We start from the raw sequence: 25,086 nt of genomic DNA on the forward strand, positions 1-25,086 counted from the left end.
TAAGCTAAGGGGTAAAGACAGTCATCATTGGGTTGTTACTGCTACATGACCTACTCATGTCATTGTGATCCCAACCACATCACTCTTATATAAGGTGTGGTTATGTGAGAATCTAGACACGATCAACGGGATTTGAGAAGATCAACAACATACTATTGTATCCAAACTCCTCACATGAGGCTTGATAAAACATCTAGTAAGAGTAGGGTATTACCTCTTGCATACATGACCTGAATCTGAGTAAACCCTCCCCTGTGAAATCCCGTACCTAGACCATCCACGTGCGTTGTGTTCTAGAAAAATTTCCCCACGACACATGTTTCTCATGGGCTTATTATTATTAGTGATAGGCAATGTAGTAATTTCAAAAAAATTCCTACGCACACGCAAGATCATGGTGATGCATAGCAACGAGAGGGGAGAGTGTGATCTACGTACCCTTGTAGACCGACAGCGGAAGCGTTAGCACAACGCGGTTGATGTAGTCGTACGTCTTCACGGCCCGACCGATCAAGCACCGAAACTACGGCACCTCCGAGTTTTAGCATACGTTCAGCTCGATGATGATCACCGGACTCCGATCCAGCAAAGTGTCGGGGAAGAGTTCCGTCAGCATGACGGCGTGGTGACGATCTTGATGTACTATCATCGCAGGGCTTCGCCTAGATCGTCGCAGGGCCCAGAGATACCTCTCCGACAATCGGAGTGACAAATCCTAATCTCGAAATATGCCAACCCAACATGTACCTTTGGAGACACCTGTAGAGTACCTTTATAATCACCCATTTATGTTGTGACGTTTGGTAGCACACAAAGTGTTCCTCCGACAAACGGGAGTTTCATAATCTCATAGTCATAGGAACATGTATAAGTTATGAAGAAAGTAATAGCAACATACTAAACGATCGGGTGCTAAGCTAATGGAATGGGTCATGTGAATCAGATCATTCACCTAATGATGTGATCCCGTTAATCAAATAACAACTCTTTGTTCATGGTTAGGAAACATAACCATCTTTGATTAATGAGCTAGTCAAGTAGAGGCATACTAGTGACACTCCGTTTGTCTATGTATTCACACACGTATTATGTTTCCGGTACAATTCTAGCATGAATAATAAACATTTATCATGATATAAGAAAATAAATAATAACTTTATTATTGCCTCTAGGGCATATTTCCTTCAGTCTCCCACTTGCACTAGAGTCAATAATCTAGATTACACAGTAATGATTCTAACACCCATGGAGCCTTGGTGTTGATCATGTTTTGCTCGTGGAAGAGGCTTAGTCAATGGGTCTGCAACATTCAGATCCGTATGTATCTTGCAAATCTCTATGTCTCCCACCTGGACTAGATCCCGGATGGAATTGAAGTGTCTCTTGATGTGCTTGGTTCTCTTGTGAAATCTGGATTCGTTTGCCAAGGCAATTACACCAGTATTATCACAAAAGATTTTCATTGGACCCGATGCACTAGGTATGACACCTAGATCGGATATGAACTCCTTCATCCAGACTCCTTCATTTGCTGCTTCTGAAGCAGCTATGTACTCCGCTTCACATGTAGATCCCGCCACAACGCTTTGTTTAGAACTGCACCAACTAACAGCTCCGCCGTTTAATGTAAACACGTATCCGGTTTGCGAGTTAGAATCGTCCGGATCAGGGTCAAAGCTTGCATCAACGTAACCTTTTACGATGAGCTCTTTGTCATCTCCACATATGAGAAACATATCCTTAGTCCTTTTCAGGTATTTCAGGATGTTCTTGACCGCTGTCCAGTGATCCACTCCTGGATCACTTTGGTACCTCCCTGCTAGACTTATAGCAAGGCACACATCAGGTCTGGTACATAGCATTGCATACATGATAGAGCCTATGGCTGAAGCATAGGGAACATCTTTCATTTTCTCTCTATCTTCTGCAGTGGTCGGGCATTGAGTCTTACTCAACTTCACACCTTGTAACACAGGCAAGAACCCTTTCTTTGCTTGATCCATTTTGAACTTCTTCAAAACTTTGTCAAGGTATGTGCTTTGTGAAAGTCCAATTAAGCGTCTTGATCTATCTTTATAGATCTTAATGCCTAATATGTAAGCAGCTTCACCGAGGTCTTTCATTGAAAAACTCTTATTCAAGTATCCCTTTATGCTATCCAGAAATTCTATATCATTTCCAATTAGTAATATGTCATCCACATATAATATCAGAAATGCTACAGAGCTCCCACTCACTTTCTTGTAAATACAGGCTTCTCCAAAAGTCTGTATAAAACCAAACACTTTGATCACACTATCAAAGCGTTTATTCCAACTCCGAGAGGCTTGCACCAGTCCATAAATGGATCGCTGGAGCTTGCACACTTTGTTAGCTCCCTTTGGATCGACAAAACCTTCTGGTTGCATCATATACAACTCTTCTTCCAGAAATCCATTCAGGAATGCAGTTTTGACATCCATCTGCCAAATTTCATAATCATAAAATGCGGCAATTGCTAACATGATTCGGACAGACTTAAGCATCGCTATGGGTGAGAAGGTCTCATCGTAGTCAATCCCTTGAACTTGCCGAAAACCTTTTGCGACAAGTCGAGCTTTGTAGACAGTAATATTACCGTCAGCATCAGTCTTCTTCTTGAAGATCCATTTATTCTCAATTGCTTGCCGATCATCGGGCAAGTCAACCAAAGTCCATACTTTGTTCTCATACATGGATCCCATCTCATATTTCATGGTTTCAAGCCATTTTGCGGAATCTGGGCTCACCATCGCTTCTTCATAGTTCGTAGGTTCATCATGATCTAGTAGCATGACTTCCAGAACAGGATTACCGTACCACTCTGGCGCGGATCTCACTCTGGTTGATCTATGAGGTTCAGTAGTATCTTGTTCTGAAGTTTCATGATCATCATCGTTAGCTTCCTCACTAACTGGTGTAGGTGTCACAGAAACAGGTTTTTGTGATGTACTACTTTCCAATAAGGGAGTAGGTACAGTAACCTCGTCAAGTTCTACTTTCCTCCCACTCACTTCTTTCGAGAGAAACTCCTTCTCCAGAAAGTTTCCGAATTTAGCAACAAAAGTCTTGCCTTCGGATCTGTGATAGAAGGTGTATCCAATAGTTTCCTTTGGATATCCTATGAAGACACATTTCTCCGATTTGGGTTCGAGCTTATCAGGTTGAAGCTTTTTCACATAAGCATCGCAGCCCCAAACTTTCAGAAACGACAACTTTGGTTTCTTGCCAAACCATAGTTCATAAGGCGTCGTCTCAACGGATTTTGATGGTGCCCTATTTAACGTGAATGCAGCCGTCTCTAGAGCGTATCCCCAAAACGATAGCGGTAAATCAGTAAGAGACATCATAGATCGCACCATATCTAGTAAAGTACGATTACGACATTCGGACACACCATTACGCTGTGGTGTTCCGGGTGGCGTGAGTTGCGAAACTATTCCACAATTTTTCAAATGTACACCAAACTCGTAACTCAAATATTCTCCTCCACGATCAGATCGTAGGAATTTTATTTTCTTGTTACGATGATTTTCAACTTCACTCTGAAATTCTTTGAACTTTTCAAATGTTTCAGACTTGTGTTTCATTAAGTAGATATACCCATATCTGCTTAAGTCATCTATGAAGGTGAGAAAATAACGATATCCGCCACGAGCCTCAACATTCATCGGACCACATACATCTGTATGTATGATTTCCAACAAATCTGTTGCTCTCTCCATAGTACCGGAGAACGGTGTTTTTGTCATCTTACCCATAAGGCACGGTTCGCAAGTACCAAGTGATTCATAATCAAGTGGTTCCAAAAGCCCATCAGTATGGAGTTTCTTCATGCGCTTTATACCGATATGACCCAAACGGCAGTGCCACAAATAAGTTGCACTATCATTATCAACTCTGCATCTTTTGGCTTCAACATTATGAATATGTGTGTCACTACTATCGAGATTCAATAAAGATAGACCACTCTTTAATGGTGCATGACCATAAAAGATATTACTCATATAAATAGAACAACCATTATTCTCAGATTTAAATGAATAACCATCTCGCATCAAACAAGATCCAGATATAATGTTCATGCTTAACGCTGGCACCAAATAACAATTATTTAGGTCTAATATTAATCCCGAAGGTAGATGTAGAGGTAGCGTGCCGACTGCGATCACATCGACTTTGGAACCGTTTCCCACGCGCATCATCACCTCGTCCTTAGCCAATCTTCGCTTAATCCGTAGTCCCTGTTTCGAGTTGCAAATATTAGCAACAGAACCAGTATCAAATACCTAGGTGCTACTGCGAGAATTAGTAAGGTACACATCAATAACATGTATATCACATATACCTTTGTTCACCTTGCCATCCTTCTTATCCGCCAAATACTTGGGGCAGTTCCGCTTCCAGTGACCAGTCTGCTTGCAGTAGAAGCACTCAGTTTCAGGCTTAGGTCCAGGTTTGGGTTTCTTCTCTTGAGTAGCAACTTGCTTGCTATTCTTTTTGAAGTTCCCCTTCTTCTTCCCTTTGCCCTTTTTCTTGAAACTAGTGGTCTTGTTGACCATCAACACTTGATGCTCCTTCTTGATTTCTACCTCCGCAGCTTTCAGCATTGCGAAGAGCTCGGGAATAGTCTTATTCATCCCTTGCATATTATAGTTCATCACGAAGCTCTTGTAGCTTGGTGGCAGTGATTGGAGAATTCTGTCAATGACGCAATCATCTGGAAGATTAACTCCCAATTGAATCAAGTGATTATTATACCCAGACATTTTGAGTATATGCTCACTGACAGAACTGTTCTCCTCCATCTTGCAGCTATAGAACTTATTGGAGACTTCATATCTCTCAATCCGGGCATTTGCTTGAAATATTAACTTCAACTCCTGGAACATCTCATATGCTCCATGACGTTCAAAACGTCGTTGAAGTCCCGATTCTAAGCCGTAAAGCATGGCACATTGAACTATCGAGTAGTCATCAGCTTTGCTCTACCAGATGTTCATAACATCTGGTGTTGCTCCAGCAGCAGGCCTGGCACCCATCGGTGCTTCCAGGACGTAATTCTTCTGTGCAGCAATGAGGATAATCCTCAAGTTACGGACCCAGTCCGTGTAATTGCTACCATCATCTTTCAACTTTGCTTTCTCAAGGAACGCATTAAAATTCAACGGAACAACAGCATGAGCCATATATCTACAATCAAGCATAAACAAGCAAGATACTATCAGGTACTAAGTTTCATGATAAATTTAGGTTCAATTAATTTACTTAAAGAACTCCCACTTAGATAGACATCCCTCTAATCCTCTAAGTGATTACGTGATCCAAATCAACTAAACCATGTCCGATCATCACGTGAGATGGAGTAGTTTCATTGGTGAACATCACTATGTTGATCATATCTACTATATGATTCACGCTCGACCTTTCGGTCTCCGTGTTCCGAGGCCATATCTGTATATGCTTGGCTCGTCAAGTATAACCTGAGTATTCCGCGTGTGCAACTGTTTTGCACCCATTGTATTTGAACGTAGAGCCTATCACACCCGATCATCACGTGGTGTCTCAGCACGAAGAACTTTCGCAATGGTGCATACTCAGGGAGAACACTTCTTGATAATTAGTGAGAGATCATCTTATAATTCTACCGTCAATCAAAGCAAGATAAGATGCATAAAAGATAAACATCAAATGCAATCAATATAAGTGATATGATATGGCCATCATCAACTTGTGCTTGTGATCTCCATCTTCGAAGCACCATCGTGATCACCATCGTCACCGGCGCGACACCTTGATCTCCATCATAGCATCGTTGTCGTCTCGCCAATCTTATGCTTCCACGACTATCGCTACCGCTTAGTGATAAAGTAAAGCATTACAGCGCGATTGCATTGCATACAATAAAGCAACAACCATATGGCTCCTACCAGTTGCCGATAACTCGGTTACAAAACATGATCATCTCATACAATAAAATTTAACATCATGTCTTGACCATATCACATCGCAACATGCCCTGCAAAAATAAGTTAGACGTCCTCTACTTTGTTGTTGCAAGTTTTACGTGGCTGCTACGGGCTTAAGCAAGAACCAATCTTACCTACGCATCAAAACCATAATGATAGTTTGTCAAGTTGGTGTTGTTTTAACCTTCGCAAGGACCGGGGGTAGCCACACTTGGTTCAACTAAAGTTGGAGAAACTGTCACCCGCAAGCCACCTATGTGCAAAGCACGTCGGGAGAACCGGTCTCGCGTAAACGTACGCGTAATGTCGGTTCGGGCCGCTTCGTCCAACAATATCGCCGAACCAAAGTATGACATGCTGGTAAGCAGTATGACTTATATCGCCCACAACTCACTTGTGTTCTACTCATGCATATAACATCAACATATAAAACCTAGGCTCGGATGCCACTGATAGGCAATGTAGTAATTTCAAAAAATTTCCTACGCACACGCAAGATCATGGTGATGCATAGCAATGAGAGGGGAGAGTGTGATCTACGTACCCTTGTAGACCGACAGCGGAAGCGTTAGCACAACGCGGTTGATGTAGTCGTACGTCTTCACGGCCCGACCGATCAAGCGCCGAAACTACGGCACCTCCGAGTTTTAGCACATGTTCAGCTCGATGACGATCCCCGGACTCCGATCCAGCAAAGTGTCGGGGAAGAGTTCCGTCAGCACAACGGCGTGGTGACGATCTTGATGTACTATCATCGCAGGGCTTCGCCTAAGCACCGCTACAATATTATCGAGGATTATGGTGGAAGGGGGCACCGCACACGGCTGAGAATATGATCACGTGGATCAACTTGTGTGTCTAGGGGTGCCCCCTGCCCCCGTATATAAAGGATCAAGGGGAGGAGGCCGGCCGGCCCCTATGGCGCGCCAAGGAGGAGTCCTCCTCCTAGTAGGAGTAGGACTCCTACTAGGAGGGGGAAAGAAGTGGGGAGGGAGAAGGAAAGGGGGGCGCCGCCCCCCCCCTCTCCTAGTCCAATTCGGACCAGGGGGGAGGAGGCACGCGGCCCACCTTTGGCTGCCCCTCTCTCTCTCCACTAAGGCCCATATGGCCCATTACTTCTCCCGGGGGGGTTCCGGTAACCCTCCAGCTCTCCGGTTTTCTCTGAAATCACCCGGAACACTTCCGGTGTCCGAATATAGCCGTCCAATATATCAATCTTTATGTCTCGACCACTTCGAGACTCCTCGTCATGTCCGTGATCACATCCGGGACTCTGAACTAACTTCGGTACATCAAAACTCATAAACTCATAATATAATTGTCATCGAAACCTTAAGCGTGCGGACCCTACGGGTTCGAGAACAATGTAGACATGACAGAGACACGTCTCCGGTCAATAACCAATAGCGGAACCTGGATGCTCATATTGGCTCCTACATATTCTACGAAGATCTTTATCGGTCAGACCGCATAACAACATACGTTGTTCCCTTTGTCATCGGTATGTTACTTGCCCGAGATTCGATCGTCGGTATCTCAATACCTAGTTCAATCTCGTTACCGGCAAGTCTCTTTACTCGTTCCGTAATACATCATCTCGCAACTAACTCATTAGTTGCAATGATTGCAAGGCTTATGTGATGTGCATTACCGAGAGGGCCCAGAGATACCTCTCCGACAATCGGAGTGACAAATCCTAATCTCGAAATACGCCAACCCAACATGTACCTTTGGAGACACCTGTAGAGTACCTTTATAATCACCCATTTACGTTGTGACGTTTGGTAGCACACAAAGTGTTCCTCCGGCAAACGGGAGTTGCATAATCTCATAGTCATAGGAACATGTATAAGTTATGAAGAAAGCAATAGCAACATACTAAACGATCGGGTGCTAAGCTAATGGAATGGGTCATGTCAATCAGATCATTCACCTAATGATGTGATCCCGTTAATCAAATAACAACTCTTTGTTCATGGTTAGGAAACATAACCATCTTTGATTAACGAGCTAGTCAAGTAGAGGCATACTAGTGACACTCCGTTTGTCTATGTATTCACACATGTATTATGTTTCCGGTTAATACAATTCTAGCATGAATAATAAACATTTATCATGATATAAGGAAATAAATAATAACTTTATTATTGCCTCTAGGGCATATTTCCTTCAATTAGAGCAACTCTAATGGGACGACCCAAACAGATGGCGCATTTGTCCGCTTTTTATCCGTTTGGGTCGGCCGCGCGCCCGGCGTCCGCCCAGTTTTGCATTTGGGTCGGCAATGCGCCCAATGCGCCAACCCATTTCATGTCCGCATTCAACTTTTATTTAAAAAAGGCCCGCGTCCGATCATGCCAGCGGCCATGTCTCATGCCGGCACCATGCCAGCGCCGGCATACAATGTCGGCTCCAAAAAATACCACAGTTCATGCTGGCGCACTCACCAGCCAGCCGGCACACATGCCAGCACACAAAAAATGGTGGGACTTGAGTTCGACCATGCCATCGCGGCTCCCGTGGTCATGTCGGCACACCTGTCGGCATACAAAAAAGATGGCCCTCAACGCCATAGATCACTCGTCGTCGAACTTGAGCATGTCGGCTTGCATCTTCTTGAACCACGGCCTCTTCCTTGGCGACAAGGCATTGAGATCCACCTTCATGATCTCCACCCCGGTCATCATGCTTGCAAGAGCCACTTATTCCGCCTTTGTCTTGGTGTTGGCGGCCTCGATCTCTAGCATCTTGGCTTGCTTCTCCGCCTCGAGCTCGAACATCTTGGCTTGCTTCTCGGCGTCAAGATCAAGCCTCCTCCTTTGGATCTCCATGAAAGCATCCATTTGCTCCGCCTTGAAACGCCAGTGCTCCTCCTCCCTTGAGTCCTTCTTATTCATCATGTCGTCCACGCTTGCGATCAAGGCGTTGGTGGCCGCATCTTGCTTGTCCTCCTTCTTGGAGTTGGTCTTCCCCCGCAGCCGTGTCGGCTCGCCCTCCCCAACATCCTCCACGGCGCCCTTCCCCCCACGTGCCTTGAGTGCGGCATATTGTGCCTCGAACTTCTCTTCGTCCTTGATGACCCGATAGCAATGGGAGAGGTTGAAGCACTTGCCATTGTGTTGAACCTTGAATGCCTCCAAAGCTTGAAATGCCTACAAAATGTTTCCATGCAAGCATATGGGCAAGTGATAGCAAATGAAGATGTAAAAGGATGATCTTGATGGCACAAAAGAGGGCGGCTTGCTTGCTATCATACCATGTCTTGCACGCCGATGCCGCTCACGGGGCGGGCCTTGACGCTGTCAAGGGTGGCGCAAAACTTGTTGCACTCTTGTTGGATCACCCTCCACCGCTTGGAAATGGAGACCCACCCGCGCGTGCTCACAAATTGGTAAGGTGGAAACTTCTTGCGCTCATGAAACTCGCGGTGCACACGAGTCCAAAAGGTCGAATGCTTTTGCTCGGCGCCCGTCTTTGGGTCTTGTCCAATGTCTCGCCAACACTCGCAAAGAAGCTTGCCCTCGGCAGCTGTGTACGCCTTCGTGCGCTTGCTCTTGCGCTTCGGCTTAGGACCAACGGTTTGGTTGGCGAGCTCGTCCTCGAACAAAGGCTCCACTTCGATGTCGCACTCGTCCTCTTCCTCTAGCCATAGTCCTCCGGGAACTCGTGGTCGAGGGGGAAGCCGTCCAGGTCGATGCCGACCTGATCACGCATGAAGGCCGCCTGATTGGGATCATAGCCAGCGGCTGGTGTGAACGCCCCGCGGCCGTCCTGGCTTTGTGTCTCGTCGGGATCGTAGCCAGCGCCCGACGCACCACCCTTGAAGATGAGGTTTTGCATGTAGTCCTTGTCGACGGCGGACGACATTTCCTTGAACAGGTTACGGGCGTCCGAGAGCCCGCTGGCTGGCGTCTGTCGCGCGCTTTCCTCGTGCCGCCGGACGATGAGCCACCGACCACCGGGATGGCGTTGAGGTCGATGGGCGCGGGCGCGGGCGTGGAAGGCGCGACCATGCTCACGTCGGGTGAGCACTCCCCGGAGAGGCGGGAGGCCTGCGGGTAGACGTGGAAGCCGGGGACCGGGTTGCAAGCTGACGCGCGGGGTGAGTCGGGCATCACCATCCGAGGAAATGCTGATGAGCCGGTGCTGGCCGCGGCGACGGCGGCTTGGAGGATGTTGTGCTGGCTAGGGTTTACCCCTAGCATGTAGAGCGCCTCCCTCGTTGCCGCGGCGACGCGGGCATTGGTGAACTCCTGCTGCGCGACGGCGACGGCGGCAGCCTGCGCAGCGGCCTCATCCCTTGCGTCCACGGCGTGCCTCCGGCCCTTCCTCTTGGCCGACTCCCTTGCCCGCTGTTCGGGCGTCAGTGCCTTCTTCGGCTTGGTCGCGGCGGCAGTCTTGCGCGGGGCACGAGGCTTGCCTTTCCCGGAGGGGGCGACGGCGCCGGACGAGGCGAGGGAGGCGAGGCCGGCGGCGGCGTCGAGGTCGAGGTCGATGGCGTCCTCCATGGGTGGTTGGGGGGCGGGGGCGCGCGGGGGCGGGAGCATTTTTGGGGAAAATGGTGGTGGCTAACACCGACCGGCGGGCCCGGGGAGAGGAGCAGGCGCCTGCGCGCATCCGTCTCGTGTCCGCGCCGACACAAATCCGGCTCAAAATTGGGCCTGGAATGGGTCGCCCGCGGACGAAAAACGGACGCGCGTCCATTTGGATCGGCGCGTTGGGCCGCGACTTTTGTCCGCACCGATCCAAACGGACGCGGGTGGACGAAATGAGTCGTCCCATTGAAGTTGCTCTTATTATTATTATTATTAGGAAATGCAGAATTCTCAAAAGGCAGAAATAAGAGGGAAGGGGGAGCATGATTGCAGTGTCATGTCGTCCTCAATCCTATATGATCACAAAGACAAGAATTCGTATGAAAGAGTATTTGATAGCGCATGAAAAGCAAACGAATTCCATCAAAAGATTTCAGTGAATGGAAATTTTCCTCCAGACATAGTACAAAAATTCTTACGGATTCTAATCCCACGAATCAAACAATCGACATATAGAAAACAAATATCTAAGGGTCTAAAATCATCCAAAATAGAGAATTCTTTTGAATCAAAGGTACACCCACTTCTAGAATCCTCTGCCCATCACGTTGCGATCCAATCGTTTTCCGAGAGACTCCAGGTTACATTTCCAAAGGTCAACGCGACCAAGTATGCTAGCGAATTGAGGTGCGCGCTCCAGATCGCAGAATAGTTAAGCATAGCGACGGAGGATTCTGCCCCCGTCCGCGTCGTCTCCCGCCGCATGGTGCGGCCGTCTTCGAGCGGCGTGCCGACGTGCTCAGCGGAGCCTGCGGCCGAGACGGCGCACCTTGCGCCGTGGGACCTCCAGATGCTGACCGTGGATTACATCCAGAAGGGCATCCTCCTGCCAAAGCCCCCCGCCGGAGACGGCGGAGAGCGCCTCGTCGGGCGCCTTGCGTCGTCCTTCGCCCGCGCTCTAGGACGCTTCTACCCCTTCGCCGGCCGCCTCGCAGCCGAGGAGCAGCTGGAGGACGGCAGCCGGGCAGCGTCACCGTCTCTCTGCGCTGCACCAGCGAGGGCGCAGAGTTCGTCCACGCGGTGGCGCCCGGCGTCACAGTGGCCGATGTCGCGGCGTCGCTGTACATCCCCCGTGTGGTCTGGTCCTTTTTCCCACTCGACGGGCTGGTCGGCGCGGATGCCGTGGCCGGATCGCGCCCCGTCCTTGCCGCGCAGGTCACCGAGCTCGCGGACGGCGTCTTTGTCGCCATGTCGCTCAGCCACGCCGTTGCCGATGGGACTGCCTTCTGGCACCTCTTCAACACCTGGTCCGAGATGAGCCGGAGTGGCGGCGCCGACGCCGAGATGTTCACGCCGCCGCCGGTGCTCGAGCGTTGGTTCCCCGATGCCTGCCCTGTACCGGTCCCTCTGCCGTTCGCCAAGCTGGAGCATATGATCCGGCGGTTCGATTGCTGTTAGACTGTATTTACATGTGTATATTGTAACGTTGTATACCACCTCATTATATATATATGTGATAGGCCACCTCTAGAGGGTTGTGCCAGTTCCCCCAAAGCCTATTGTCTTACATGCTATCACGCTAGGTTACGTCCGCTTCCGCCTAAAAACCCTAAACCGCCGCCGCCGCCGCCGCCGCGCCCGCCGTCGCCTGATCATCTCTGTCGTCTGTCCAAGGCAATTTATGGTCTGAAGCAGGCTCCTCGTGCTTGGCATGCTCGTCTTGCAATGGCTCTTCGTGCTCATGGTTTTGCATCATCAACTGCTGACTCCTCATTGTTTCTTCTTCAAAGGCCTGAGGTTACTATGTACTTGTTGGTCTATGTAGATGATATCATTTTGGTCAGCTCTTCTCAGTCGGCTGCTACTGCGCTTGTTCGCTCACTTGGTGCTGATTTTGCGGTGAATGACCTTGGGAAGCTTCATTACTTTCTTGGTGTGGAGGTTACTTCTCGTGCTGCTGGCCTTGTTATGACGCAGAAGAAGTACTCTCTGGATTTGTTGCAGCGAGCTGGGATGCTTAAGTGCAAACCGACGACTACACCCATGTCTACCACTGATAAGCTCAATGCTGTTGATGGTGTGCTTCTTTCTTCTTCTGATGCGACAGAGTACAGGAGTATTGTTGGTGGGCTCCAGTACTTGACGATCACGCGACCAGACATTTCCTATGCTGTTAACCGAGTCTGCCAGTATCTGCAGTCACCCCGCGACACTCATTGGTCTGCTGTTAAGCGGATTTTGCGCTATATTCGTTTCACGGTGGCTCATGGTTTGCATATTCGGCCGTCTGACTCTGGTTGTCTTTCAGCATATTCTGATGCAGACTGGGCTGGCAATCCAGATGACAGGCGATCCACGGGGGGTTATGCTGTCTTCTTTGGCTCTAACCTGATTGCCTGGAGTGCTCGGAAACAGGCTACTGTCTCGCGTAGCAGTACTGAGGCTGAGTAGAAGGCTGTGGCCAATGCCACATCAGAGATCATCTGGGTACAGTCCTTGCTTCAGGAGTTAAGTATACCCCAATCACAGCCTCCTGTTCTTTGGTGTGATAACATCGGTGCTACATACCTTTCTGCAAATCCGGTATTCCATGCCCGAACGAAACACATTGAAGTTGACTATCACTTTGTGCGTGAACGTGTCTCTCAGAAGCAACTACAGATCAAGTTTATTTCTTCCAAGGATCAACTTGCTGACATCTTCACCAAGCCATTGCCTTTGCCATAGTTTGAGACTTGCAGGCGCAATCTTACCCTTCTAGATTCATTAGAAAGTGGCTAAGATTGAGGGAGGGTGTTAGACTGTATTTACATGTGTATATTGTAACATTGTATATCACCTCATTATATATATATATGTGATAGGCCACCCCTAGAGGGTTGTGCCAGTTCCCCCCAAAGCCTATTGTCTTACACCGCCGGTGGAGGAGGGCTTCTTCCATTTCTCCGCGGAGAGCATCAAGAAGCTGAAGTCCAGAGCGAACGCCGAGGTGGCCAGCGCCGGCGTCGGCTCGGCGACCTCCACAGCCACCCTCTCGGTCCTCCAGTCCCTGCTCGCTCACGTCTGGCGCTCAGTGTCTCGCGCCCGGCGCCTGTCACCGGTGGAAGAGACGACGTACACCGTGCTCGTCGGGTGTCGCGGCCGTGTCAAGCGCGTACCACGAACGTACGTAGGGAACGCCGTGGTGCACGCCACGGCGAGGTCCACGACCAGCGAGATCCTGGAGAGGGGACTGGTGTGGACGGCTGTTGCAGTCAATGAAGCCTATCAATTTAACTTATCGTGGTGCGAGTGGATGAGCGACAGGGGATGATCTACAACGACCAAGATGAGAAGAAGCACAAGAAGATGACATGTCAAGATTAGGAAAAGATTGTTAGCATAATCTTGAAGCGTCAAGTCCAAGTAGTATTTGTGCTAGATTAGGAAGTATTAGACGTGTTATGTTAGATCTACATGATGATCAGTGTGGCCGTGTAATTAGCTTAGGAAAGTCCTCAAGTTGAGTCTGGTTAGGATTAGTTAGCCGTGTCCTAGTAGTATTAGTCTACATGAGCCAAGAGTCCGTGTAGGACTTGCTGTAGTTGGGTCGGTGGCCTTACGCATATTTATATGCATCAGGGCCACGTAAGAATGATGTGCAAGAAAACAGAAAATAAAAAAAGGAGAAACAAAGGGCACGACAAGAGCCCTTGGCTATAAAAATTTTGCGTGTGCGTGTTCATTGTGATTTGATGTGATCGATCTTGTGGGCTAAATTCCAACAATTGGTATCAGAGCAAGGTTCAAGGCAAAGCCGCGCTTGCCCCGGGAGGCGACCCCTACCAGCGCCTCGGGGCGGGCGATGTTGTCGCTGGGTGTTGCAGCGACGAGGAGGATTATGCGACCGTCGTTCGATGGAGCGACAAGGAGGGAGACGGCGGGCTGTCGTAGGCAAGGCGGCGGATGGAGATCGTTGACGGGAGCGGTGGTGCGATGATGCGGTGCTGGAAAGTCGTCAAGATTGTCATCCGGGAGTTAAAGTCAAGGAGTCGTGCGGGTTAGCACGGTCGGTTGGTCAGTCGGTCGTCGTCGTCATGTCCAAGTGCTTGTCTCTGTGAGGAGGCGTTGAAGATGAAGCGCATCCAGGTCGTCTATGTGTCTCGACAAGAGGATCAAGTTCAACTATGTAGGGACGGTAAATCAGTGAAGGCGAGTCTCTTCAATGAGACCATGTCTCTACATGAGGCTGGAGTGCATGGTGTAGTGCACGGGGTGGTGTGATCCACAAGGAGTCGGCTTGTATCTCGCTAGGGTGGAAGATGAAGTCCACCGGGTGGGGTTTTTCACATGTTACTGGCGAGGCTGGATAGTCCAAGACATATTTGAGGTGGTCCATAAATTCACCAAGTTGAAATTGGGAAGAGATTGTTGCAGTCAATGAAGCCTATCAATTTAACTTGTCGTGGTGCGAGCGGATGAGCGACAGGAGATGATCTACAACAACCAAGATGAGAAGAAGCACAAGGAGATGGCATGTCAAGATTAAGAAAAGATTGTTAGCATAATCTTGAAGCGTCAAGTCCAAGTAGTATTTGTGCTAGATTAGGAAGTATTAGACGTGTTATGTTAGGTCTACATGATGATCAGTGTGGCCGTGTAATTAGCTTAGGAAAGTCCTCAAGTTGAGTCTGGTTAGGATTAGTTAGCCGTGTCCTAGTAGTATTAGTCTACATGAGTCAAGAGTCCGTGTAGGACTTGCTGTAGTTGGGTCGGTGGCCTTATGCATATTTATATCAGTTTTGCTAAAGCACATCTAGATGTGCCATAAGTATTGCACATCTAAGTCCTATGTTATTGTTCTTACGTTGAGATTCGTGTGGATTTTTTTTCCTTTTTTCTCTTTTTTTTATGATTGATTCACTCACTTAGATGTGCAATAACTAAAGCACATCTAGATGTGCCCTAGACACACTCTATTTATATACATCAGGCCCACGTAAAAATCATATGCAAGAAAACAGAAAATAAAAAAAAGGAAAAACAAAGGGCACGACAAAAGCCCTTGGCTATAAAAGTTTTGCGTGTGCGTGTTCATTGTGATTTGATGTGATCGATCATGTGGGCGAGTTCCAACAACGGCGCAGCTGCTGAACAGCGCCATCGCGTCGCTCGACGAGGCAGCGCTGGTGGGCTCGCTAACTTCATGGCACCAGGACCCGAGGTTCGCGTACCAGGCGGGGGTCTGGAACCCGGCGATGGTGGTGACCGAGAACTCGCCGCGGTTCGACGCGTACGGGAACGACTTCGGGGCGGGACCGCCGGTGGCCGTGCGGAGCAGTGGTGCGAACAAGGTGGACGGGAGGGTGATGGTGTACGAGGGCCGCGGGGCGGTGGGAGCATGGGGGCTAGAGGTGTGCTTCGCGCCGGAGGCGCTCTCGGTAGTTCTCCCAATTTGTGTGCCTGCATCCATTTCAACAAGGGCTTACTTGCTTGACTGGATTTTTAATTTGTGTGCCTGCATCCATTTCAACAAGGGCTTACTTGCTTGACTGGATTTTTAAGCGGGTGTTTGGTTTAGAAGTCTTAGGATTTTTTCTAATCCCATGGACTAATTAAAAAAGACTCTCTAGTAGAGTTTTTTTTAATCTCTATAGAAAAAGTCCCTTCTGTTTGGTTTCTAGGAATTTTTTAGGGACTTTTTTTAGTCTCTGAGACTAAAAAGTCTCTGAACCAAACATCCCCTAAATCTTGGAATGTCCTTGGGAAATTCTCATGTGGTTTCACCTAATGCTAGTGGCCGTGGAGATCTTCAAATCGTAATGTTATCTTTGTTATGTTATTAAGGGTTATTAATTAGGTTTGAATTGTAGGGGATTCCAATAAAAATCTGTGCGTAGTAGATATCGCCTAAAAATCTTCTAAAAAATTTCAAACCAATCGAGTCTAATTATACACTCGATTTCTTCAATGTGGAATCATTATTAGACGGACCAGTGCACGCGAACCAATCTGTGGTTGAATGATTAGGTAGACAATGGTATCTTCAGCCCATCAAGGTTCAAGTCCTGATGCTCGCATTTATTTTCAATATATTTATACCGGCTCAGTCTCTTGAAAGTGATCATAGGGATAAGATGTACGTGTACTCATTCATAGGGATAAGTATATGCGCATATATATAAGCGCCTGCGTCAGTACTGTGTCAAAAAGAAAAGACAGACCAGTGCAATGCCAACCCTTTATTGAGAATGTTCGTGCATGAAATTCATTTCTCGGTTGCTTATGATGGCCTTTCTATGATGTTTGGGATGAACTAGCGTATTTCTCGTACATCCTCCCTAGAATAATTATGTAGGTGTGTCTAACTCTTATCTAGATGAAAAATAACTATGTCTCATATGATTCCTATATCATTAAATTTTACATAAGGATTTCTCTTTTATTAGTCAAATAGTGTAGGAGTTAGACAAGACTTTGTTTTAATTCTCACCTAGATGAGAATTGGTTATCTCTCAATTTCTTTATCGTTCGATTTATACCATCAAGATTCATGTTTTTTTTATATCGACTGGGCGTGCAGCTGCTATGGCCCGGCACATTGTTCCATTGTGCTTTTTATATTATTATTTTTTACCTCGGCTGACCGTTGCCACGTATGTATTTCTACAAGCAAAAGAGTCTGTGTGTTGTATTAATAAAAATATACCACATTCATCTAACCTAATAATCCTCGTTTTCACCCATACTGGCGGTAGCGTCAATGCTCACACAATCATAACACGTTTGAATGTTGTCAATTCTAAGGCGTCTCTCTCGACATAAGATGAGAATTCTGCTTTTTTCCAATGAGGTTTTGGCGAGGCGTTTATGCATCATTATAGATGATTTCTTTCCTCTCCAATCCTGATTTTATTGAGATGTTCATTTTCATTTTGAATCGGCACAATATGAAAGAAAGACGAATTATGCGCTATTGATTAAACTTGCACCATAAATAATATTTTTGAAATGGTTAACAGGTATAATAACATCATATCCAGATTCTGCACGGTTTTCTAATCAAATTCCATATATAATAATATGTTAAATCTAGAGTTAGGTTTAAAAGATATGGATAATTTTTTAAAGCATTTGATATGTATTGCGGGTCGATTAACCCAATTATCAGGGGATTTTCTGCAAAAGAGAAAATCTGATTAAAAACTGATCTGTGTGTTGATTATCAGGAACATCAACGGGATTATGCGAAAGCGAAAATCTAAATTAAAACTAGATTGTTGGTTGATTACCAGAAACATCAAGGCGTTTTCTGCGAAAGCCGAAATCGAACTTAAAGATAAATTAAGGGTTAATTACCAGAAACATCAGGGATGAAAAAAATCTATTTTAAATTTGAACTATTGGTTGATTAGAAAAAGGTTGGAGAATTTCTGCAAAATGTTATACGTGTAACTTTGACACGCAACCTTGTTTGGTCCTTTGATATGCAATTTATCCAATTAAGAACCAATTGCATGTTCGCCCATGAGATGCAACTCACCCGATCGAGTTATATGTTCATCCTTTACACGTAGGGGCTGTTTGGATTGTGAATATTTTTGCCATATATTGCCACATGATTTTTGCCACACTTGTCACATTTGCCTTAGTTGAGTTGCTCAAATTGTTAGCCACATTTTGGCTTGGCTAAAGGAATCTTGCCATGCTTCTTGTGTCTATGACATGTGGGGTTCACCGCTCATAAAAAATTCTTGCCTTAGGTGTGGCTAGAACCAAACACCTACCTAACTTAGTCAAATTTGCCTAAGGTTAGTTGTGATAAAGTGTGGCAATGTGTGGCTAGAAACCAAACAGCCCCGTAGTTTAGCATTAACGTTGCATGTCCACTCTTGACATTTAGTTAGCCCCGATCTAGTTGCCTATCCACCCTTGACAACTCTTCAATTATATGTCCACCTTTCACATGCAACTTGAATGTAACTAACCCAGTTGCATGCCCATCTTGGACCCGAAGCTCGCTCGACTCAGTTGCATGTCCACGCTCAACACACAATTAGTCTTAATCTTGATCCAATTGCATGCCCACCTCCTACATACAACTTGCATGAGCCCAACCCAGTTGCATGTGACATGCAACTCACTCGACCAAGTTGCATGTCCACCCACGACATGCAACTCGCTCGACCTAGTTGCAAGTCTATCACAACACGTAACTCACATTGCGGCTCTAGATTTCCTAAAAGGAAGCTGTCTCCATACCAAACTAACGATGGCTGCTAAAAATACCAAACTAACAACGAGCTTGAAGTTGTTTATCAGCTTGACCAATCGTGGATGAAACCTCCCAAGGTTATCATGGACGAGCATTGCCCACGGGCTAGGGTCCGAATTCGACAATAGAACAATCATTGTGCCATGCCATCATCGACCGCGTCGACTTCATGGTCTAATGAAAACAACAAGGCGTAGACCGTCACCGCACATCCCCATCATGAAAGATGGGACAGAGGAGTTGGAGCGGGTAAGAACGGGCCACGATTCGCTAGACCAATCGCCTCTCACCTTTCTCATCATCAACACAAAAACTAGATATGTCTTCACAATCCCACGTGAGAATTTTTGTGAGGCTATCTTTTCGGCTTTGTTGTGGGAACTTTATGCGTAAATTCTCACTAAAAAAATAACAAAAAGTAAATGTGAGAGTTTTCTTGATTGGTTTAGAATGATCCAGATGTAAGAGTTTTCTCGATTGGTTTAGAATGATCCAGCTCCTAGTTAGGCTCTGGATTCCTTTGTTCTTTTTTTCTTTTCTTTTTTGTGGGTGGATTTCTTTTTTTTGCGGGTGGATTCCTTTGTTCATTGGGTCAATGCATGGCATGTAAACCGTCATGCACTACTTGCCAATGTGGGAGGGCTACATGGATTAAAAAAATAGTTAGTGGGTCGATAAAATAAAAAACTTCAACAAATTAATTTAATTTTCCAGGAAAAATATTTAGATTTTAGTGCGCTTACAAAGGAAAAACTATGTCCTTTGTAGATGCCATGTTGCCATCATGAATACTACGTGAAGCCATTGCGTGTCTTAACAAACAAGCGAGCATACGTATCATCAAGATCGGACATGCAGGATATATATCACGTGAATTGGACTTTTCTTGGTTGGAACTTGGAAGTCGACGGCTGACGATTGCTACTGGGTCTGGGTGGCTGCCAGTGCCAAGCTCTAACCTTTAGTCCAACCAGTAGATTTCATACTCAGACAATCCCCTTTTTTAACCACCATGTGTGCTTAAAATAAGATGTTACTATACTACTTACCATTCTCCTGAACACAGCACAGCTCCATGACACTCCTTCTGTAAACTGATATTTTTTTTAAAACGGAGGCAAAAGCTTTGCCTCATCTCATTAATAAAGAAAAAGAGAATTACCCGGTTAATTAACGGAAATCCGGGCGAAAACCGTTACAACACATCCACATAAGGCACACATGGCGACCTGGCAACCAACACAAAAACGCACACACGTCGCCAAAGGAGAGAACACCCTTAAGGTTGCAACCCGGTGCCATCGTCATCACACCTCCACAAGGGCGACTCCGACTCCACCATCGACGACCACCGAAGTAGCCCTCGCCACAAGCAAACGCCGAGGCCTGCACCGGCCGATGCCAAACAGTCAACCGCACACGCCGACTACCAGGCAGCTCCGACTCTGTCAACGAGCATTGCAGGAAATAAGCGCTGAGCCAGCGCCGAGCCAGCGCCAGAACCGACCACCCGCCTCGCGTCATCGTTGCCGCAAGGGCCCCTCCTCAGCAGCTCCGACTCCAAGAAGACAAAGTGAAGCACGACAACCCCTAGAACACGCCGGATGAGACCGACTACCAAAACTCAGCTGCAAACCAACTCCGCCCATAGCCGCCATCGTTGCCACACAAGAATCCGCGTCACCCACCCACATCGCCAGCCGGGCACCTACCGACCGCGATGTCGTGCATGTCCAGCTCCAGGAAAGCGCGAAGGGGATCGATGACCTTCAAGGCGACGCCCCAAGGGGGTCGCGACGTTGGAGAACGACGCCGTCGCCCGACTCACACCGGAGTCTTAGGCTTTTGCCCAATGGCCAAGGTCCGAAGGTGCTAGGAAAGGAGAGGCTCCACGACGACCCCCCAAGGAGGAAGAACGACGTCCCCGGACGCCGCGTCGTCTAGGCTTTCGCTCGGAGCCCCCTCACCGAGCACCCCCATGCAACCGGCGATGCAGCACCACCGGACCGCAAGCCTGCTGTCCCACACACCTCCTACGCGACGACGACACCACCATCACGCAGGAGCCGCCATCCTCACCGCCAGCAACCGCCGGCGAGCCAGAGCCGGCCAAACCAGCCAGATCTGGCGCCCACCACTGCACTGCCACGGAGACCACCAAGCTTCACTTGAGCAGGGAGGTGGGCTGCCACCACACCCCCACACGCCGGAGAAACGCCTAGCCGAAGCCTTCGGAGTCCGCCGACGCCACCAGAGGCGTTGCGAAGAAGCCGCCGTGGTCGCCCACCGCACAGCCGAGGGGGGTTGAGCCTCCCCCCACCACCCACCATGCCGCCAGCCACACCGGGCCAGCAAGGCCGGCCAGAACCGGGGCACCAAGCCAGGGAGGGGGGGCCGTCACCCCGCCCCATCCCACCGAGCAGGACAGACGGCCAACCCGCCTGTCCAGCCACAGTCGCCGCACCGCCAGATGGGCCGCCGCCGAGCAGCTGAGCCACCCGCCTGCACCTCCATTCGCCGGATCCGCGCAGCCAGGAGCCACCGGAGCGCCGCCGGGGGCCGGATCTACGTCGGGGCCGCCGAAGCAGCCACGGACCTGCAGCACCGGAGCCCCCCCCCCCCACCACCTGCGCTGGGAGATTGGATCCCGCCGCCGCCGGCCGCCAGGGGGCTTTGCCCGCAGACGTGCGCCGGCGACGGCGAGGGGGATGGAGGGGATGGGGGAGCGGAGGTGCCGGCGCTGGGGGTTCCGCCCGTGCCGCCCCTAGGAGCGACGCGGGGGCAGTGAGGGAGTGGATGAGCTCTCAGCTCAGTGATCAGGGGCAGTGCTTCCTTCTGTAAACTGATATAAGATCGTTTAGATCACTACCAAACTAATTCATCGAAAAGCCTCAAATTTTTCAACTATAAGTAGTCTATTCGTCACAGAGAATTTGTCAAAAAACATACTACATTACACTAATTCAGCACCCCGGCTGCTATTTCTGACTAGAAGAACACCCGTGCGTTGCAACGGGGCCACATTAACTTTAAAAGTTCAATATTTATATTCTCATATATATCAAGTGACATTGGCGACCTTTTTTATCATCAATTCCTCACACACACTCTCTGCCTCCCTCTTCCTCACTCTCTCCCCCTCTCCCTCTCTCTCTCTCTAACACACACATATCCATCTTATTGGCTACGGGACCATAATCCATCTATTTCACACACACAAGCTAGTACATAACAATATGGATTATGTGTATTATATTTGCCACCACAACTGAGGGAATTAATTTCATGTAAATCGGCCAGCCACAGCTCCAAGAATACGCGGAGGAGGTGGCCCGGGTCGGCGTCGGCGCCGTCCGTCACGGGCCACGGGCCCGCTTCCAAGCGCGTCTGCACGTCGGCCACCCACGCCGTGTCCTTCAAGTGCCACTTCCACCGCACCAACTCACAGGGTCACGGCCATGGCCAGGGCCAGGGAAGCCGCCCTTCTTTGCCCCCTTCACCGGCCGCGGCCAACGCGGTGCCGCGGCACCCGGCCTCGCCGTTCTCGTCCTCCAGCACCGTCGCGACCCAGTGACGCAGCCCAAGCATCGGCCTCGAGAATCAAGAACGCTCGACAACATAGAGGGAAGGAAAGATCATATACATGTCATAAGAAAGGGAGTTTATTTACTGCTCCCTCGATGTATTGTTTCCTTTGTTTGGAGATTGATTACCATCCGTGAGTTAAGGTAAGGTTTACGTGATTGAGCGATTTTTTGAAAATCAATTATTTGTTTTCTAATTAATGTAACTGAGTGATTTAAGGTAAGGTTAATTAATTTAGATTTGATCTTTAGAGATTGTTCGTGATTGATTCTACATTACTAAATAACTTGCGCCAGTATGAAAAGTTCTGATCTGTTTAGATTTCTTTCGTTGTGTGAGAGGGTGACGCGAAAATAAACCGATGAAGTGAGGGGAGGGAACGAAAAAAATCTACGAAAAAAAACCAGCGAAGGTGGGAGGAGGTACCAAAAAAAACCATGGAAGGTGAGAGGAGACTACCAACTGTTTCATTAGGAGTAGAAATTATTAGAGATTAGAGATTATTTGTTTCCTGAAAATCTATTATTTGTTTCCTAAAGCAAATTGCATTAATGAGAGAGATTTCGTAGATTTGGTTAAGGTAGGAAAGAATCTATTATTTATTTGCTAAAGCAAATTGCATTAATGGGAGGGATCCGTTGATTTGGCTAAGGTAGGAAAGAATCTATTATTTGTTTGCTAAAGCAAATTGCATTAATAGAAAAGAGCCGTTGATTTGGCTAAGGTAGGAAAGAATCCATTATTTGTTTCCTGAAGAAAATTGCATTAATGAGAGAGATTTGTTGATTTGGCTAAGGTAGGCGGTTTTTGCGGTTCGTGGCGGCTTAGTGTGAGGTGGGACGAGGTACCAAAAAAAACATGGGAGGTGGGACGAAAAAAACCTGGGAGGTGGGAGTTGTCCCTGGTTAACCTACGAAATTTCGTAGATTTTTTTAGGACGAAAAAAAACCGTGGAAGGTGGGACTAAAAAAACCTGGAAGCGAGACTACCAACTGCTCCCTTAGGAATAGAGATTTTTCTTATGTGTAGGAAGAAAAATAGAGCAATGTTGGATACACCATTGATAGGTAATTGAATTGGAGGTAGAAAGTATACCAATAATTTTACATATACATTTTGACCGAAGAAAATTATGCTTCCAAAAGGGTGGAAATTTGTTTCCAACAACAATCACTTGTACTTCCAATGTGAACAAAATCTGAATCACGTGTGGCTACTACACATATGGTATCCTTCAACCCGGCCAAATGCAAGACCGCTGGAGCACAGCCGACGTAGCACGCATGAGAGCATCGCTACCACGCAGCCACATTGAAAAGGGACCTCATGAGTCTATAGCATGCAGCCCCAATTACAGGCTTCAACGAGCAGAGCACGACCATACCACTTCAAGCAGCAATACAAAATGTCTGACGAGGAGTAGCAGAGGAAACGAAGGTCTGCACACCGGCGAAATTACAGTGCCACACCGGCCAGATTGGGGATGCAGCGCGACGAACGGATCACAAGGAGCGTTGTGGGGGCATGAAGCACACATGCACATGCTTAGCCATCAAGGCGACATGGTGTGTGCGTTCTTGCCGGAGGACTTGCTGGTCGAACGTAGATGCGGTGGTGCGATAAGAGCGAGGTTGAAGCGAGGAGGATCCAGATGGCAGGTGTGGCAGAGAGGGTGGCGAGGTAGTTGATTAGGGTTTGATGGTGGATGTGAGGATGATTCGGAGGGGTTATATAGTACAGCCAGGTGTTGTTGGATGCATGGCTCCAAAACGATTGGTGAGATGCTGGTCTGACGAAAGCCATGTATTAGACGTCTCACAGGAATAGTTTTCCTTTATATTTATAGCCTTACCATACCTGGATTGATTTATTGCCATATAATTACCATATTCGAAATTTCCTGAGTTATGACCTTACCATACCTGGATGGATTTATTACTATAATAATCATATTTGAGATTTCTGAGTTTATAGCCTTACCATACGTGGATTAATTGTGATTAATTACCATAAATACATTGGGTGTTGCCGGTTAGACGAGAAAAGAGGAAAACCGGTGAGAGGGTGGTGGTGGGAGGTGGGACGAAGAAAAACCAGACGAAAAAAAGCCAGACGAAAATAAATCGTGGAGACTATTCACCAACTCAGATTTCCTTCTCTTTCGCTGAACTCGGGAAATCCTTCCTGCATGTGACGCACGGCCTTAACTGCCCTGCAATCTCCACGATTATCTTCCCTACATACACGTGATTGTTTCCTTCTCATTTGTTAACAGATTGGCTAGCACCATTATATATCGGGAGCAAGAAAATCGCCCGAGATATCGCTCCGTTTTATTGAATCGATTGTGTCTGGTTACCTTAAGTTAATTGATTGCGTTTGGAAAGAATTGATTGTCATGCATGATTGCGTTTGGAAAGAATTGATTGTCATGCATGAATCGGGGACGTAAGGGGGGAAACGGAACCTGACTGCGTGCGGTGAATGGGGTGGGGTAGGGGTGGGGATGGTGTGATGAAAAAAACCGGTTGAAAAAAAAACCATGGTAGGTGGGACGAAAAAAAACCATGGTAGGTGGGACGAAAAAAAACCTGAAAGCGAGACTACCAACTGCTCCATTAGGAGTAGAGATTTCCGACGGAACAAGTCCAAGAAACCACGCGACAGTCTGGCGCGCATCACGGAGGCTGCCAGCGCCCGTCTTTCCCATGAACGGCTAGCTAGC

At 47.7% G+C, this 25,086-nt stretch overlaps 1 pseudogene; it reads left to right on the top strand.

The window, feature by feature from the left end:
* Positions 1-11,262: 11,262 nt before the first annotated feature.
* LOC119333552 lies at positions 11,263-16,053 on the top strand (annotated as a pseudogene).
* The last annotated feature ends 9,033 nt before the right edge of the window (positions 16,054-25,086 follow it).

The sequence above is a fragment of the Triticum dicoccoides genome, chromosome 7A, assembly GCF_002162155.2.
Source record: "Triticum dicoccoides isolate Atlit2015 ecotype Zavitan chromosome 7A, WEW_v2.0, whole genome shotgun sequence".
NCBI classification, from domain to species: domain Eukaryota; kingdom Viridiplantae; phylum Streptophyta; class Magnoliopsida; order Poales; family Poaceae; genus Triticum; species Triticum dicoccoides.